The sequence below is a fragment of the Opisthorchis viverrini genome (assembly GCF_000715545.1).
Source record: "Opisthorchis viverrini unplaced genomic scaffold opera_v5_76, whole genome shotgun sequence".
Taxonomy (NCBI): domain Eukaryota; kingdom Metazoa; phylum Platyhelminthes; class Trematoda; order Opisthorchiida; family Opisthorchiidae; genus Opisthorchis; species Opisthorchis viverrini.
The window spans coordinates 25,194-30,722 of record NW_008751730.1 but is presented as its reverse complement, the minus strand read 5'-3'; positions in this window follow the sequence as shown (position 1 = coordinate 30,722).

Sequence of the window (5,529 nt, the reverse complement as noted above, 5' to 3'; positions counted from 1 at the left end):
TGCTCACCGATACAGTCACAACAGCTATCTATGAATTATTGTCCTTCTGAGTCGAGACAATGCCGATACGACAAATAAACACCGTTTGCCGCATCGCACCGCAAACAAATGCACAGCGCAAGGAGGTCTGCTGACTGGAATTTAGTCGAATAAGGTGCTTTCAACCATTGAGTTGTGTGCAACTCTAAAACGCAAATACTACTAACAATTTTGTCAGGAGGTCCATATATTTGAGAAGTGAAACTTCCGAGATTTGACCTTGTCCTAAACAACTTGAAGCGCACGACCGAGTTGGGGTCTCGTATGCAGACTCAAAATACATCGACAGAGAATTCATGCAAATTTCGCGCAAGAAAGGCCTCTTGGGCAACTATATATATTGAATATGGGATTTATAGGCTGAAATATGGATGTGTTCGGCATATCAGTATCCATAAAACCCGTCTACTTGTCGAGTCGTTTTCAAATTAGTGTTTGAAAATCTGATCTCTCAAGCTCCTTCTACAACATTGCCCATTATTCCAAAAGGACTGCGCTTCTTTCCCATTTTTCAGTTTGATTTTGTCTGTGCCAAAGACTATATCGTTTCTCAAGGTCACTCAAAATATGTATATATTCGACCTTAATTTAGCTGCACATTGCCTTTGATCAAGGCAGTGAAACCTATCACCCAATGATCCGGTCTTCTGTCTGCGCTGGCGTCATGTTGCGCATTATTCCAAAAGGACTGCGCTTCTTTCCCATTTTTCAGTTTGATTTTGTCTGTGCCAAAGACTATATCGTTTCTCAAGGTCACTCAAAATATGTATATATTCGACCTTAATTTAGCTGCACATTGCCTTTGATCAAGGCAGTGAAACCTATCACCCAATGATCCGGTCTTCTGTCTGCGCTGGGACTAGTTGGGATCGCGATCTAGCTGGATGTGCAATTCATGGGCGAATCCGTAACGAGGCAATTAGAAAGCGCGTTTTCGGTTGTGTAACGGGTACTTCCATTGAAGAGTGTGTCCAGCACCAGAAGCTGCGTTGGTTGGGACATGTGTTACGTATGTCGAACAATTGTTTGCCGAAGAGAGTACTGTTTTCCATGCCCAATTTGGAGTGGCGTAAACAGAGAGGTGGCCAACCCATGACCTGGCAGAGGAGTATGAAGGAGATCACGAAACGCTTGGGTGCTGTCGGTGCTACTCGCCTTCCAGGATGGGGACCGCGTGATCCTCACTGTGTCTGGTTGGAGACACTACAAGACATGGCTGACAACCGATGTCAGTGGCGTTCTTGTAGTCAGTTTCTATCCAGATTGCCTGAGTGCATGTGTGGAGGTGTAGGCACCTCGGAATGATTGTGTTAAGCTAGCACTAAGTCCCTCCTTCATCCACCTTTATTCTTTTCTTCACAATAAGGCTTTCAAATAAGTCATGGTTGTACGGCAGTGAAGCACCGGTGTTGAACACTGATGTCATGCTGTCGATGATGATGATGATGATGATGATGATGATGATGATGATGATGATGATGATGATGATATAGCTGGATAATTGTGCGCTCTTTCCCAAGTTGGTTATATTCATTGATCGTAGCTGTTCAGATAAGTTAAAGGATCCGGCGTTTTGAAATTGCTATTGTATTGTGTTATCCTGAGTGTTAGTTCACACACGGAACAACGGCAAGGGAACTGGCACGTAGGCTGACAGTGCCGCATAAATCGATGGGCCGGGTTTCGGAGAGGACCGGCAAGCGAATGACATTCTTGATTGTCTAGGCCGAAGGAGGCTGAGTTAATGTGCCTGCCGTAAATCGTTGACTCAGACAGCCGACGCATAAGGCCACTCGAGGATACACAATCTGACTTCCTCGTTAAGGGGTCCTTCTGGAGCTACTGTCTTACTCCAAATGCGGCTGCGCAAATCAGTTGTTTTCTGAACAGCACCAGGTTCTGGTTTCAAAAGTATTTCAACCGTACTGGATAAACTGCCGGCTGTTACGAATGCGCAGCGTATACGATGCGACAGCCGCTGAGACTGAATATTCGCGATTTTGTAATCCGCCTGCCTATTCCATAGTGATAATCGTATGAACCCAGCCTGACGATCGTCGGTGACATGTGGCCACACGTTTGGATAATGATAAGAATCATCGAATACACCCTCAAATGCAATTTGAATCCCACTGTTCAAAAACATCCATTTAGAACAACAGTTGTTGGCCTTGTAGTTGCATCTTGCTGATAGATGTGAGGTGCTCCATTCTAGTCATCCATCTGTCTTATTTGATCGAGTTTACACGGGGTACAAGAAGTTCAGTTGGATGCATACTCACACAAGCGCAAGCCGAACGCAGTATTACCCATTATTTGCTGTTGCCTAGAGGTACAGTTTGATGGGCATAGAGCTGCCAGTCCACCGCGTGTAGGCGCTCGGAAGGTTTTGGTCGTTTTCCATGGGATACTAAGACGTTGGTCATCTGACACATGCAAATTCGCAGCGTGTTTTTGGTAATGCCCTTCGCGGTGGCCATCAACCACCAACTCTGGCCCATCCGAGCCCGTAATTTCATGGATTCATGGATCGATATGCCGGCTTCCGTCCAAACTTCCCAGGTCGGGTTTGTTTTTTGTCGTTCAGCGACTTGTGTTCACCTGACTGCTCGTTAAGTTCTCAGCGCGGCCACAAATCTTGCCAGCGTGAGGACTAAACTGAAAAGGCGTCTAAAAGCGCTTTGAACTGGGTACTAGACGAAGCACGAACAAACGTCGGAGGAAGGTAATAATTCCATACACCAAAAACCCGAAATGAGAAAAATAAAAGCGATTCATGGATCGATATGCCGGCTTCCGTCCAAACTTCCCAGGTCGGGTTTGTTTTTTGTCGTTCAGCGACTTGTGTTCAACTGACTGCTCGTTAAGTTCTCAGCGCGGCCACAAATCTTGCCAGCGTGAGGACTAAACTGAAAAGGCGTCTAAAAGCGCTTTGAACTGGGTACTAGACGAAGCACGAACAAACATCGGAGGAAGGTAATAATTCCATACACCAAAAACCCGAAATGAAAAAAATAAAAGCGAGCGCTCTGAGCCTGAAAATCTTCTTACCATGTCCCCCTCCCCCCGTGTGTTAACTGGGTCATCGGTGGAAAACCTATTGGCCAAGTTTTGTTCAAACGGGGCATCGTTAAGTATTAGGTCACCTTGGAGGCGACGATACTTCAGGGGAATGAGGTGCATTTCATAATCAACGGATTTAGGGGGTGCAACCATTCTCTTAGCAGCTCGCTGGACACGCTCAATCCTCAGTACCTACAATTCCGGTCAGTCGTGCTTTATTCTGACTGTAACGTTACGATCACGCCTGACGGTATGCCAGTTGGGAATCAAGGTCACTCTTCACTGTGAAGATCATGCCGGAATGACTATCCATCACAATTATACAGGTGCGTGATACTAATAAAAATCATTAGTTCAACTTCCATGGTGTTGCGTTTTTAGGCGCTGATATCACAGAGCGACAACGCTAAGAGTGGTCATGATAAGGGGCCATCGTTGTTCACTTGATTAGGCTTCAGTGTAGACCTATATCTTTCGTTGTCGACAATATGATTATCAGTTTTGGTTTGGTTTTAATGATTGGGCTTTAAAGGTGCACTGGCATGGTTCAACAGCTTGTGGGCTCTATCTCACTGAATATGTTTGTTGAGAAATCGGCGACTGCCCCATTCTGATCTTTCGCAGTTTGATAAGGCATTAAACGAACATACAAGGGATAAATATGCGGTGTGTGTGCGTGCGTGCGTGCGGTAGGCAAAAGTTATCGAGTAGATGGAGTACAAATGTGGCAGACATCCCCCAAGACAAAGTGAGAGCCGAGGAATTAGAAAAAGCCAGAAAGATGCCAGGTACATCTCCTAGTGACACGCTGCACGCGAAAAGTGAGGAGACCATCAATCGACCACTTATTTACATTTTGTTCGCATTCACAATGCGTTGCACACCGGTTAACCGATGGCCTACCAAATTAGTGTATCCACAGAAATACGCCGGCCATTCGTCTATCACGAACGAATAAAACATTGCGGCAAGTTCGATCACATTTCAGTAAATTACTGCTAACTTGTTGTATCTGTTGACTGTAGAAAAATCGCCCACTTAAATGGATCTCGCAGAAAAAATCATTGGGTATAGGCACCTTTAACTATCAAGTTATAACTTCAAAGACGCCGTACCTTCACAGATATCAGTTTTATTTGCCGGAAACCGAGTGGGTTAACAAACTGCCCCATCCATCCACGGGCGTCTTGACAGTATCTCCCCCACGGAGGCACAGAAGCCACTCAAGTAACCCTTATTCAAGTAGGTTATGAAGATGCCTCTAATCCACACTGATTTTTCCGGACAGCGCTACTTTGATCAGTCGAAAGACACTTAAGCTTCACGACCCTTTCCTAGCCGTTTTCCACCTGCATCAATAACGGCACACATCCCTGTACTATCGTTGATCTCTGACCCTTATTTGCCAAATGATACTCCTTAACGTGGCCCATTTGGAGACCCCTCAAGAATTCTGAGATTCTCCCAAAAGTTTCACATCTGGTCACATGTAAATCTGCAGTTCGTTGGCATTTATTTGTGCTTTGCACTGTACCTAACAGCTCCCTCCCCAGTTCTCGCAATCCGGGTACCACCTTGGATATTTGTCAGGAAGTCAAGATTCCTGAAAGTAACCCCAGAACGACCGGAAGCTCCCGAGACCATAAAACTCCATCAGAATTTCAATAGGAAGGCCTGAAAGCATCCAGACACGTCAAGCACTCAATCAATTCAGCAAAACCCGATGAGTGTTCAGACACGCTACAGAAGCACGACCGAAAGTGATCAGCGTTCAGGCATTTCATACAAGCACAAGTGATGTTGATGGGTGCTCACCAAACGCCTATCACACAGCCTGGATCAATGTCAGAAAGTGTACTTGTTGTAACTTTTGAACTCGCACGAGCTCACTTGCTTGTTTGGAATAAAGCTGTTGTGTTGCCTTGTCGGTGAGTTCCTTTTCTGACAGTAGGCACTGGAGTGGGAACAGCAGTCAGATATAACAACACTCACACGGAACATTGTTCACGTACAAAACATATACTGTATTCTATCCCCATATTTATTCAGTTTCCGATGCAGTGACCCGAACCATTCATAAACCTTTCTCATTAAATCGGCTCAGCCCACACAACCGACTTTAGGGTTTCTTGACAAGTCCGCCCACAGAGTTACCCTCACCGGCCAACGAGATTCTCTCCTCTTGGAGGGAAAATCACAGGTAACTTGTATTGACCCGTTGACCGCAATGCTTTTTTCGAAGGTCGCCATTAGGTTTAATCGGTTCGAGGGGTAGCCATGTGAATCTGTTATTTGTGTTGTTTTTAACCTATCTGTTTAACTTCCTAACTATCAAGCCACCTATCCTCTGTGTGTGTATCGGTAGCATTCGATTAGATGATTGGTGTTCATGATTCCTAATGAGGTTGCGTCAGATTCACGGTGTCT